The sequence below is a fragment of the Loxodonta africana genome, unplaced genomic scaffold (assembly GCF_030014295.1).
Source record: "Loxodonta africana isolate mLoxAfr1 unplaced genomic scaffold, mLoxAfr1.hap2 scaffold_90, whole genome shotgun sequence".
Classification (NCBI taxonomy): Eukaryota; Metazoa; Chordata; class Mammalia; order Proboscidea; family Elephantidae; genus Loxodonta; species Loxodonta africana.
This window is the reverse complement of record NW_026975647.1, coordinates 337,531-351,519: the sequence shown is the minus strand read 5'-3', so window position 1 is coordinate 351,519 and position 13,989 is coordinate 337,531. Positions and strand designations below refer to the sequence as shown.

The following is a 13,989-nucleotide window of genomic DNA, read 5'->3' as shown; positions in this document are numbered from 1 at the left end:
GGCAAATCTGCTGCAAAAGACTTCCTTAAAGTGTTAAAAAGCAAAGATGTCACTTTAAGGACTACGGAGTGCCTGATCCAAGCCATGGTGTTTTCAACTGCCTTATACGTGTGTGAAAGCTAGACAAGGAGTAAGGAAGACCAGAGAAGAGTTGGTGCCTTTGAATAATGGTTTTAGTGAAGAATATTTAATGTACCGTTGACTGCCAAAAGGAGAAAAAAATCTGTCTTGGAAGAAGTAGAGCAAGAATGTCCTACTGAGCAGTTACATCTCTCTTAGAGGGTTGCTGTAAGTTGGAATCAACTCAATAACAATGGGTTTCATTTGGTTTAAGTGGCATTCAAGGCAAAAATGTTTTATATAAATATCACCAAATACATTTCCTAAATATAAATTGATAATTTAAATTTTGTTGCATTTTTTATTTTATAAGAAAATAAAATTTATAACTCTTCAGGGTTATACTTTATCTATATTAATGGGGTGCCAATTATACTTTCTGAGCATTCTTTTTAGTTTATATGATTTTTCAGTTGAATCTAATAGTGTTTCAGGATGATTATATCATACGTAAATACCATTCGTTTTTGCTAGCTTTTCAAAGGTAAGATTTTTTGGTTCCAGTGTTGATATCCAGATCTACGATTTCCAAGAAAAATGTTGAGTATTGGATCCTTAATGTTTGATTCTAACATTGATGGAAAACATTAACAGTGTTTTATTTTCCATTTAAAATATGTATGCATTTTATCATATTACAGATTTTTTTCTGCCTCTTCTAGACTATTAAAAAAAATTAGTATGTTTGTATTTAGTGTTCTATGGGAATTTGTATTATTTTTTACCAAAAATGTTTCTCCTCCACTGATGTGATGTCGGGGTTTTTCTCTAATTTGGAGTATTCATTGACTTCTCTCTTTCTCTAACATCTTATATACAACACTTTCTGTTGGTTGTATCTTCAGAATAGATTCCATATCTGCCCACTTCTAAATTACTCCCTTGCCAACACCCTGGGCCTGGCTGCCATTACAGCTTGCTCAGACACTGAAAGGGCCTCCTAACTGCTCTCCCAACTTTCAATTTTTCCCTCTAGAGTCTAATCAGACAACAACCAGGGAGAAGTTCTTAAAACATTACTCAGGTGACATGTCTCTCTGATCAAATCTTTTCAAAGATTTTAAATAAATCCAAGTCCTTTAGGCTGCCATGATAATCTTTTGGACATATCTCTCACCTCACTACAGAGCACCCCTCTCTCCCTTGATTTCTGCTGTGCATCCTCCTTATTTTGTTTCATTGCCTCCAGGCCTTTGGACTGGGGTTGGTTCTCTCTCCTAGTATTTTTTTTTTTTTTTTTTTGCATATTTTCCTGTTGGTTGTCTCTCCCCTTTCATTCAGATCTCTGCTCAGATATCACTCTTAAGAAAGGACTTTGCTGACCAACTAATTTAACCTATAAATTAACATTCTACTTCAATGCCTTGCTCATTTTGTAAGCATTAGCATTACTTTGAGTTTTACTGTATCTCTATTTGTATATGCATTTTTTGTGTATTTCTACATTGGAATGTAAGTTTCTGCTGGGCAGAGAATTTGTCTGATGGTTTACTTCCATTTCTATGGGACCTGAAACAGCAGTTGACAAACAATATGCACTTACTTAATATTTTTTAATGAATGGATGATTGTACTGGTCCTATTGTAGGACCATCTTAGGAATTTTGTAATTACAAATATATGTTTAAAATACAGTATCTTTTTATCTACTGATAGCACACATTTTCTGGGATTTTATTTATGGTATTAAATAATATGCATAAGTGAGACTTGTCCAACTTTATATTTTTGTTCTCTTTGTTATCAAATGTTTCAGTGATAATGCCATAAATATTCATGATATATTGATAACAATTAAGTAGCAACTACAATATACCAAGCAGTGTTCTACACATTTTGTTTATAATAAGTCACTTAACTTTCACAGGGAGTCCCTAGTTGCACGAATTATTAAGCTCTTTGCTGTTAACCAAAAATATTTGTGGTTTCAATCTGCCCAGAGGCACCTCAGAAGAAAGACCTAGTGATCTACCTCCAAAAGGTCACAGCAATTGAAAGCCCTACAGAGTACAGTTCTGCTCTGACACACATGGGCTTGCCATGAGATGAAATCAGTTGGATGGCAACTAGTTAATCCTCACAACGTCAAGACCTATTACTTCTATTGAATCTGTTACTGTTATTACTGCCATTGTACAGATGACAAAGTTGAGGCTCAGAGAGGTTAAGTAACTTGTCCTTGGTCATGCAACTAGAATTTGTATGATTATTATTAATCACATGGTTTTGTTCTATTTTATATTCTCCATTGTCTAAACAGAAGCATCGCAAAAGGGGGGCAGAGGAGGGCACGTGCGCCAGGGTCCAAGTCCAAGGGTGCAGCAGACAAGGTACAGAATGCTTTTAGGCGCCACAAATATGAAAGCCAGACAAGAGGGGGGACATTTCTGCTGACTCATCAACATCTATTCGTCTTGAAATTTGGGATAGGGAAAGGCTGAACTTAGAGATTGCCCCTGGAAATGCCTTACCCTCACTATGCCCTGTGTCTGAAATATATTACAAAGTATAAGAATTGCAAGTTTCTTGATATTTTGATAAAAGTAACATAAAAATTATACGACAGTGATTTGCTTTGGATTTTACTAGTTCAGTAGCTTTCTAGTTTAGGTATTTTCTATTCAGTATTTTTTTTGTATTTTATTGATTATATTTTGCTAATGTATATCTGTGAACAGACTTACACGCGTGTATATGAACGCACACATGCATGCACACACTCCTACACTCGTGAACACACATATCCACTCAAGGATTTCATGGATAAAATTAAAATATTGACATGAAGGTAGATCTCAATAATTCTCGAGATATAGAAAGTTAATGGTTAAGAAGACTAAATTCCACCAATACTGTTTATATATTCTATGCAAATCTAATAAAAATCACAACAAAATTTGTAAAGAAAATGACAAACTAATTCTAAAACTTATGTAGGTATGTAAAGGCCCAATAGTAGCTAGAGTAGTACTAAAAAATAAGTAACAGCCCCTACCAGATACCTGACATTTTGTAATAAATGAACAGTGCTGTGTCCTTACTTAAATAAACAGACTTCTCATTTGACTAAATCTAGTTTATGTCATTGTTTAATTTCTATCTCTATGCTTACAACTACCAAATTCATATCTCCAAATAGAATCTCTTCCCTGAAATCCATGGTTGAATATCAACTTCCAAGTTAATATCTCCATTAGGATATATATTAAGTATTCAAAATTGACTTATTTGAAGTTTAAAGGTTGATTAGGCTCTCCAAGATATTTTCCTGCTCAATCTTCATCCTATCAATAAATGATGCCTTTATTCAACCAAAGCTTTAGTAGCATCCCTGACTCCACTGTTCTCTCAAAGAATGCATTATTCAGCATTTCCTCATTGTCTTCAGGATTTTGCTACTTTTGCTATTTTCCATAGTTGATGGTTCAAGTCATCATACTTACTCACCTGTACTTTTGTAATATCTATCTAAATGGTCTTACTGTGCCCATCTTTGTACCATAAAGCACATGGAATAATCCATTTAAAGTATGTTAGATTTTATTAAGGTTCTATTCAATTTTACAAAAACCTGAGTTGAATGGAAAGCTTTTAAAATTAAACTCAAGGCCCAACTCCACCTGGCCTCCATTATTGTATGCTCCTCAATTCCTATTACATCACTGGGCTCTTTCATTGTATTACAGCTATATTTTGCTGAGGTTTCTTCTATTTTAGGGCTTTAGCCAGTTCATTTACTTTGAGCAGTCTGCTTCTAGAAATGATAGAGAGACTTCATCCCTGAACCAGTTACTATCTTGTCTTTTTACCCTACTTTTTAAATTTTTCTTCAGATAGCAAGGCACCATCTTACTATATATATGTAATTATGTGTATCTATTTCTGTCTATCTACTACTAGAAAAAGAATCGATGCATGCAAACTCCAGCATTGATGAAGAATGTTGAATATACCATAGACTCCCAATAGAATGAATGTTTACTCATTCAGTCTTAGAAGAAATACAACCAAAATGTACCTTAGAAATTAGGATGGTGTCTTAGTCATCTAATGCTGCTATATCAGAAATACCACAGGAGGATGGCTTTAACAAAGAAAAATTTATTCTCTCACTGTCTAGTAGGCTACAAGTCCAAATTCAGTCGTCAGCTCCAGGGGAAGGCTTTCTCTGTCTGCTCTGGAGGAATGCCCTTGTCATCAATCTTCCCTTGGTCTGGGAGCATCTCAGTGCAGGAATCTCAGACCCAAAGGACATGCTCTGCTTCAGCACTCCTTTCTCGGTGGTATGAGGCCCCCATGTCTCTCTTCTCACTTTGCTCTTTTGTATCTCAAAAGAGATTCACTTAAGACACTACCTGATCTTATACATTTCATCAACATAACTTCTGCTAATCCATCTTATTACATCATAGTGATAGGGTGTACAACACTTAGCGAAACCACATCAGATCGTAAAATGATAGGCAATCATAGAATCACACAAGGTAATCATGACCTAGGCAAGTTGACAGATATTTTGGGGGGGGGACACAATTCAATCCATGACAGATGGTGAGACTTCAAATTGCTTACTTTGAACATGTCATCAGGAAAAACCAATTGCTAGAAAAAGGTACCATGTTTGGTAAAGTAGAGAGCCAACCAAAATGGGGGAAACCCTCAGTGAGACGGATTAACCCAATAGCTGCAACAATGGACCCAAAATACCAAAGATCATGAAGATGTTACAGGACATGGCAATCTTTCATTTTATGATGCATAAAGTCACCATAACTCGGAACCAACTTGATGGCAGCTAACAACAACTAGAATGCATATACTTTGACATCCTGCTTTGGTATCTGAAAAAAATATTTGTGTCCAGAAAGTATTTCTTGGATGAGTGAATGCAACTTGTGTAGATTAGATTATTAAAAAAAAAAAATTATTATTATTAGTCACCAAATATTGACATTATTCCTGTGCTTGCCCCCACACACATAGACCTACACTGTCTCCATGGGAGGAGTATATTTCCTGACCCACTGACACTAGTCTTGGCCATGTTACTTGGTTAACGGAATGTGGATATGAGTGTGAGTGTGGTGTTTCCCAGCCTAGTCTGTAAGAGACTTCTCCTCTGAAAGCTTGAAGTTCTACCATGAGATGAACATGCCTCAAGTGTCTGCTGCCCCTTCAACTTGTCCAAGGAAATTAAGAGATGCATGGAAACAACCTGAACTCAAAACCTAGCTGATCTGTAGAGTTGCATGAAATACTTTTTATTATGTGTCACTAAGATTTTGTGGTTGTCTTTTATGCATCATTATTGTAGTAAAATTCTGACTAATATCCCAACCCAGTGCCTTCGAGTCGATTCCATGACTAATATAGGAACATGATATGGAAGCCAAATACAGACCTAATGGTATATGAAATATATGATTAATTCACTATACCTAGAAACAAGGGAGAGGGTTATCCTTGGTGCATCCTGAGTAGCGGGGTATTTCTCATCTCTTTCACGTCAGGATTTGCCATATGACTTGCTGGGCAAATGGAATATGAGTGAAGTGAAAGATTCCACATTCAAACAGAAGAATTAAGTGCCATTTACCTGGTTCCAGGCATATTCCTATGCATTTGCCATGATAGTGGCTAACATAAGAGCTGCTAACCACAAATGAAATTAGAAAAGATGATAATACAGAGCAGATTTGCACTTGACTCACACCCAAGGGGTATTATAAATGAGAAATATCCCCACATTTTAAGTCAATGAAACTTGTGGATTGTCAATCAACTAGGATAGAGTTCAAGCCCAGTTCTAAGGATATAACCTAACCATTTCACCAATAACAGTAATCCCATTTGTCGTGATTATTTCTGGAGCATGAATTAAACCAGATGTTGTCTAATTAGGTCAATTGTTTATTTATTCTAGAAGGGGTTCATGCACCTGTAATTATTATACAAGTTTGAACTCAGGTTTTTTTTTTAACCCAGTTCACACAAATTTTAACTGATTTAGTGATAATGCAAAAAAAGTGCTTTTGCTGATGATAATGGTGATGATATACACCCATCCCAATCCATATGTATTTTATATAATTAATACTGACAGAAGCTTGGGTGAAACTTTGACTTGCTCTACAAACATGACTAGAAACCAGTGAGATATCACAGGTGTCTCCTATGAACAATAGGCATATTGGTTTTTACAGACCCTAAACCAAAGATGTCTCTATAATAGCTGACTTGAATATCATATTTTTAATACCATTAGGTGACCATTAATATATATATATTTATTAACTTTTATTGAGCTTCAAGTGAACGTTTACAAATCAAGTCAGTCTGTCACATATAAGTTTACATACATCTTACTCCGTACTCCCACTTGCTCTCCCCCTAATGAGTCAGTCCTTCCAGTCTCTCCTTTCGTGACAATTTTGCCAGCTTCCCACTCTCTCTATCCTCCCATCTCCCCTCCAGACATGAGATGCCAACACAATCTCAAGTGTCCACCTGATATAATTAGCTCACTCTTCATCAGCATCTCTCTCCCCCCCACTGTCCAGTTCCTTTCATGTCTGATGAGTTGTCTTCAGGGATGGTTCCTGTCCTGTGCCAACAGAAGGTCTGGGGACCATGGTCGCCAGGATTCCTCTAGTCTCAGTCACACCATTAAGTATGGTCTTTTTATGCGAATTTGGGGTCTGCATCCCACTGATCTCCTGCTCCCTCAGGGGTTCTCTGTTGTGCTCCCTGTCAGGGCAGTCATCTATTGTGGCCGGGCACCAACTAATTCTTCTGGTCTCAGGATGATGTAGGTCTCTAGTTCATGTGGCCCTTTCTGTCTCTTGGGCTCTTAGTTGTCGTGTGACCTTGGTGTTCTTCATTCTCCTTTGCTCCAGGTGGGTTGAGAGCAATTGATGCACCTTAGATGGCCGCTTGTTAGCATTTAAGTCCCCAGACACCACATTTCAAAGTGGGATGCAGAATTTTTTCATAATAGAATTATTTTGCCTATTGACTTAGAAGTCCCCTTAAACCATGGTCCCCAAGCCCCCGCCCTTGCCCCGCTGACCTTTGAAGCAGTCATTTTATCCCAGAAACTTCTTTGCTTTTGGTCCAGTCCAATTGAGCTGACCTTGCATGTATTGAGTGTTGTCATTCCCTTCACCTAAAGCAGTTCTTACCTACTAATTAATCAGTAAAAAAAACCCTCTCCCTCCCTCCCTCCCCCCCTCCCCGTGAAATATTTCATAGTTTGGAGGAATCTGGAGGGCATTATGCTGAGTGAAATTAGTCAGTTGCAAAAGGACAAATATTGTATGAGACCACTATTATAAGAACTCAAGAAATAGTTTAAACAGAGAAGAAAATATTCTTTGATGGTTATGAGGTTGGGGAGAAAGGGAGGGAGAAGGATATTCGCAAATTAGATAGTAGACAAGAACTATTTTAGGTGAAGGGAAAGACAACATACAATAAAGGAGAGGTCAGCATAACTGGACTAAATCAAAAGCAGTTTCCTGAATAAACCAAATGCTCCAAAGGCCAGAGTAGCAGGGGCAGCAGTTGGGGGACCATGTTTTCAGAGGACATCTAGGTCAATTGGCATAATAAAATCTATTAAGAAAACATTCTGCATCCCACTTTGGTGAGTGGCGTCTGCAGTCTTAAAAACACTATCAAGCGGCCATCTAAGATGCATCAATTGGTCTCAACCCACCTGGAGCAAAGGAGAATGAAGAACACCAAAGATACAAGGTAATTATGAGTCCAAAAGACAGAAATGGCCACGTAAATCCAAGACTACATCAGCCTGAGACTGGAAGAACTAGATGGTGCCCATCTACAACCGAAGACTGCCCCGACAGGGAACGAAACAGAGTATCCCTGACAGAGCACGAGAGCAGTGAGATGCAGACCTCAAAGTCCCGTAAAAAAATTAGACTTAATGATCTGACTGAGACTAGAGGAACCCTGGAGGTCATGGTCTCCAGACCTTCTGTTGGCCCAAGACTGGAACTATTCCCAAAGCCAACTCTTCAGACAGGGATTGGACTGGATTATAGGATAGAAAAAATAGTGGTGAGGAGTGACCTTCTGGTCTCAAGTGGACACATGAGACTATGTGGGCAGCTCCCGTTTGGAGGGGAGATGAGAAGGCAGAGGGGGACAGAAAGTGGCTGACTGGACACGGGGAATACAGGGTTGAGAGGAGTGTGCTTTCTCATTGGTGGGAGAGGAACTAGGAGTACATAGCAAGCTGTATACTAATTTTTGTATGAGAGACTGACTTGATTTGTAAAGTTTCACTTAAAGCACACACACAAAAGATGGAAAGAATACACAGAGTCACAGTACCAAAAGAAATGGTCAATTTTCAGTCGTTTCATGAGGTGGCATATGATCAAGAACTGGTAGTAGTGAAGCAAGAAGTCCAAGCTACACTGAAGGCACTGGCGAAAAACAAGGCTCCAGGAGCTGACAGAATACCCACTGAGTTGGTTCAACAAACAGATGCAGCACTGTAGATGCTCACTCCACTATGCAAAGAAATTTGGAAGCTAGCTACCTGGCCAACAGACTGCAGGAGACGCACGTTTGCGTCCATTCCAAAGAAAAGCGATCCAACAGAATGTGGAAGTTATCAAATGTAAATCATAGTATTAGTAAATATGGTAAACAAACAAACAAAGAAACTCTATTTTTCTACAGTGAATATGACATTCTATCCCCAGGAGATCCAGTGAGTTTATGATGTTGTTGTTAGGTGCTGTTGGGTCAGTTCCAACTCATAGCGGCCCTGTGTACAACAGAACGAAACAGTGCCCAGCCCTCGGCCTTTCTCACTGCGATGTTTGAGCCCACTGTTGCAGCCACCGTCTCAATCTGTCTCATTGAGGATCTTTGTCTTTTTCACTGACCGTCTACTTTACCAAGCACGATGTCTTTTTCCAGGGACCGATTCCTCCTGATAATATGTCCAGAGGACGTGAGACCAAGTCTTGCCACCCACCTTTCTAAGGAGCATTCTGGCTGTACTTCTTCCAAGACAGGTGTGTTCATTCTTCTAGCAGTCCATGGTATATTCATTATTCTTCACCAACAACATAATTCAAGTTTCAATTCTTTTGTCTTCCTTATTCATTGTCCAGCTTTAGCTGCATATGAGGCGATTGAAAATATCATGGCTTGGTTCAGGCACACCTTAGTCCTCAAAGTGACATCTTCAATTTTTAACACTTTAAAGAGGTCTTTTGTAGCAGATTTGTCCAATAAAATATGTCGTTTGATTTCTTGACGGCTGCTTCCATGGGTGTTGATTGTGGATCCAAGTAAAATGAAATCCTTGATGACTTCAGTATTTTCTCTGTTTATTGTTCCAGTTGTGAGGATTTTTGTTTTCTTTATGTTGAAGTGTAATCCATACTGAAGGCTGAAGTCTTTGATCCTCATCAGCAAGCGCTTCAAGTCTTCTTCATTTTCAGTAAGCAAGGTTGTGTCATCTGCATGTCTAGGCTGTTAATGAGTCTTCCTCTAATCCTGAGGCCCCTTCTTCTTCATATAATCCAGCTTCTTGGACTGTATGGATTATACGTTTTTTTAAAGACACTGAGTTTTTGGTAATTTACTATGGCAGCCCTAGAAAATGAATACAGAGCCCTTCACCAAGAACAAGTCAAGTTAGCACCAAAAATGCTCCTGTAAGGGTAGCCACATAACATGAGACATGGCAGTTTTAAAAAGTATGAAGTAAAACTCTCAGCTTTGACAGACAAAGGGCTCCTCTAAGACTAAGTTCATTGCTGTTGAGTCGATTATATCTCATAGCGACCCTAAAGGACAGAGTAGAATTGACCCATAGGGCTTCCAAGGAGTGGCTGGTAGATTTGAACTGCTTGAATAAGTATTGTGAAAAAATACAACCCTGACACACAACTTTTCTGAGCTTAGTATTAAAACAAAACAAAACAAAACAAAGTCGCTATCGAGTGGATTCTGACTCATAGGGACCCTATAGGACAGAGTAGAGCTTCCCCACAGGGTTTCCAAGGAGCGACTGGTAGATTCAAACTGCAGACCTTTTGGTAGCACCCAAATGCATAATCATCGCACCACCAGTGGCTTTCAAATCAGCTATAGGCTGATGATCTCCAAATTCTTAGAACCCAGAAAACTACTCTACCTCAGAGTGGTATCCACAGCTGGGAACTGTTCTCCACACTTGGATGACCTCAGACATCCAAATCTAGCATGTCCAGAAAAAATCTTTTGGTCATTTTCTCAAGTTTGTTCCTCCATGGTTTTCCACATGGTAGAGAATAGCTCTGGTGACCATGCGCTCATGGTAGCCTGAATTCTAGAAGTCACCTTTGATTCTCCATTCCCCTCATCCCATACGTCTGATCCACCAGCAATTCTTGGCAGCTCAAGCTCCAAAGTACACCTCAAGCCTGCCCACTGTTCCCACCTGCACTTCCACCATCACTCCTCACCCTGACCACTGCAGAAGCATCCTGACTGGTCCTCTGTATTTGCTGTCTTCAAGTTATCCTGGGCTACAGTTAATTCCTGGGACACATTTTTTCTCAAGACCATTGAACAATAGAAGGAGAAGGGCATTTAGTTGTATGCTACCTCCTCTGCTTGAGCTGCATGCCCCTCAGAAATCACTTTTCACTGTCCACTCTATAATGTCTCTTTTCCAATTTCCTGTCTTTGGCCGCACTGCTTTGATAGCGTGCATGCATGCGTGCTTCAGGGGTCATGTAGACAGCTGCTTGGAGGAATTTTTCTTAGTACAATCATGGTTGTGTGCCATCAAGAGATTCTGACTCATATCAACCCTGTACGACAGCTTAGAACTGCCTCACAAGGTTTCCTAGGTTGCAGTCTTTATGGCGCAGCCCTGGTGGCACCGTGGTTAAGAGCTCGGCTGCTAACCAAAGGGTGGACAGTTCGAATCCACCAGTTGCTTCTTTGCAGAAAGACATGGCAGTCTGCTTCTGTAAAGACTTACAGTCTTAGAAACCCTATGGGGCAGTTCTGCTCTGCCCTATAGGGTCACTATGAGTCGGAATTGATTCAACAGCAACTGGTTTGGATTTTGTTTGGTTAGAATCTTTATGGGAGCCCATCTCCAGATCTTTTCAACCCTTGAGCTGGTGGGTTCCAACGGCCCACCTTTCAGTTAGCCAAGCACTTAACCGTTGCACCTCCAATACTTAACTCTGCACGCGAGAGGGCCCTCTCCTGACGTCTCCCGTCTCCTCACCCCGCACACCTTGGCGTTGTCCTTGCTTCTAGACCCCACCCTCCCCTCTGGAGGCCCAACCCCCCCACGCCCGCCCCACACCCGGGCCGCTGGGCGGGGCCGGCAGCCATGTTCCTAGCCGTCCAGCCAGTTACTCCCGGAAGCCCTGGGACGGGTGGTGAGGGGCCCGGGCGGATGGCGCGCCTTAGAGAGGATGCTGTTCGTGCTGCTTTCCGTGCCGTGTTTTCTGAAAGGTATGAAACTCCGGCAGCTGGGTGGAGGGACCAGCTCCCAGACTGAACAAGCCTGGCCCCTCGAAGGTGTGGAGGGAAGGCGCCAGGAGGGCGGTTCCCAGTCCCAGCATCCCGTGGGCTCCAGAGGTTGGAGAGTCCGGACGTTGGGTTAGCAGCTGGCATCGACCCTTCCAGGGTACCCCGTCCCGAGTGATCCCCAGGGGCGGATGCGGCTCGGGGGCGGGCGGACGCAGCCACTCTAGGGGCTCCGAGAGGGAGCCTCTGGCCCGGGAGACTCAGCTGGTCTGCAAATTTGCATCCCCATGGATTTGCGGGGGGCGGGGGTGGGGGTCCAGCCGCGGGATCCAGCTGCGGAGTGCCCTCGGGCCTGGGGGCTTGAAGGGCTTGGGGAGAAAGGCTGTGTCCAGGGCTGCGCCCAGGTCCCTACTCTGCCCGGGGCGGGTTTGCGGGCCAAGCTGGGGGATGGGCGCCTGCCCCCCCGCCCCCCACCTGCTCCCTCTGCCAGAGGGGAAACCAAGGCCCAGAGTTCGCCCAGGGGTGGTGAGATTCCAGACTGAGGGCGGGGCACTCGCCCCCATTCGTCCTCCCACCCCCACCAGACTCCGTAGGGTGCCAGGGACAGGGGAGAGAGGGATCCCCCGCCCAAGGCCATGCTGCCCCTTATTGTTTTGGGCGCTGTGCCTGGGAGGCTGAGGCACCCCGCGCCCTCGCCCGCGCCCGGCTGGTCTACTCTCGGGGCTGGGGCGTCGGCGGGGCCCCGGCCCCACCGGGAAAGGAAGGGGTCCTGGGAATCTGTGGAGCAGCGTGGGGATCCTACTCCTTGTGGAAGCAGCAGCGATTCAGTGTCTGTTAACAGTGTGGATGCCGGGTCCCGCTCCCCCTCTGGGTGGCGGGGGTGGGGGTAGCAGGAAGGGGTCCTGAGCAACCAGGTCGTTTGTTAACTTAAACATTTGTGCGGCGCTGTGTACCAGTCGCTGTGGATGCGGTCTCTGGTGCTGAGGGGATTTGAGGGTTCCTCACACTGGCGGGATTTGGAGCCTCTACCCTGGTGGCAGTGGGTTCAGTGGGTTACCCTGGTGGCGTAGTGGTTAAGTGCTAAGGCTGCTAGCCAAAAGATTGGCCATTTGAATCCACCAGGCACTCCTTGGAAACTCTGTGGGGCAGTTCTACTCTGTCCTATAGGGTCGCTATGAGTCAGAATTGACTCGAAGGCAACGTGTGTTTTTTTTTTTTTTTTAGGTTGGAGGAGATTAGGTGTCTCTCGGGCTGACATTTGAAGGTCTGGAGCTGGCCGTTTATGAGGGTTTATAAGGGTTTTAAGCGCTCCGGCCATGGGCGCCAACCCGATCTTCCAGCCCCTGCGGACGGACTGCCCCCCCCCCGCCCTGGGGGGATTGGCTGCTCTGGGACCCCGAGCCCAGAGGACAGTGAGAAGCTGACAAACGTGAGTGATGCCCTGCAGGCTCCAGTAGGAGGGGCAGCCCTGCTCACATGGTCTCAATACGGGCAGTCGGCTTCGTGCTTGGGGGGTGGTTTCCGGATGTTCACTCGTGTCCCCCCACCCCGTGCAGGGCGACAACTCTCCTCTGGACGGGGACCTAGTAGAGGCCTGCAGGGCATCAGGGTGTGGAGGGGCAGAGCTTGGGCGGGGAGGGTGCGGCCCTGCAGGTTCCTGTACATGACCACGGCAGGGGGGTGCGGGTCGTGAAGGCTGGGCCTGGTCGAGGACCCACTAGGTCTCACAGAAGGAGTGGGTTAGGATAATAACAGCATTAATGGGAGTATTGAGAGAGCGCCCTGGGGCGTTGGGTCCCTCGGGAAGAAAAGCTTCTGCTATCGCCACTGGAGCGGTACCCAGGTTGGTGCCGGCTTAGGTCCAGGAGGTTCCCATGCACGGAGGGCCTGGTGGGCAGAACAGAACCGGCGGTGCGCGCGCCCTCTCGCGGCCTTGCGCCAAATCGCTGAAGTTCAGTGTCAGGTGATTCTAAGCCATGGTTTTGGAACTGAATAGTGAAGCAGAGCAAAGAAATGATGCAGTGCCTTGATGGGCCCGGTGGAGACAACAAGAAGCAAAGCACAGCTCAAACTTCAAAATTCCACTGAGTGTTAGTACGATTTGGAGGGAGAAAATAGACGGAGAGTCGAGAGGCCCATAGATGCAGAAGGGTTGGAGGATTAGGGTTAGGGGTTAGGGTTTGGTGTTAGGGGTCCAGGTTTGGGGGTTAGAGGTTTGGGAGTCAGGTTTAGGGGTATAGGTTTTAGGTGGTTGGGGGTTGGGGTTAGGGCTGGGGTTACTAGGCTCGGGCACAAGTGGTTTAGGGTTAGGGTTAGAGTGAGGCTGAGGTTGATTCCCAGTCTTGTGTACCG

General features: G+C 43.6%; 1 long non-coding RNA gene across 4 annotated transcripts in view; it reads left to right on the top strand.

The window, feature by feature from the left end:
• Nucleotides 1-13,989, top strand: part of LOC135230240 (uncharacterized) — a 195,603-nt gene that overhangs the window by 122,303 nt on the left and 59,311 nt on the right. For 3 of the 4 annotated variants that reach the window (XR_010320870.1, XR_010320872.1, XR_010320869.1), the window contains exons 1-2: nucleotides 11,518-11,622; nucleotides 12,862-13,066. The exons of the other annotated variant lie outside the window; for it this stretch is intronic. This is a non-coding gene — a long non-coding RNA (uncharacterized LOC135230240). Of the gene's footprint in view, nucleotides 1-11,517; nucleotides 11,623-12,861; nucleotides 13,067-13,989 lie in introns of those variants that run through there. 4 annotated transcript variants of the gene reach the window in all.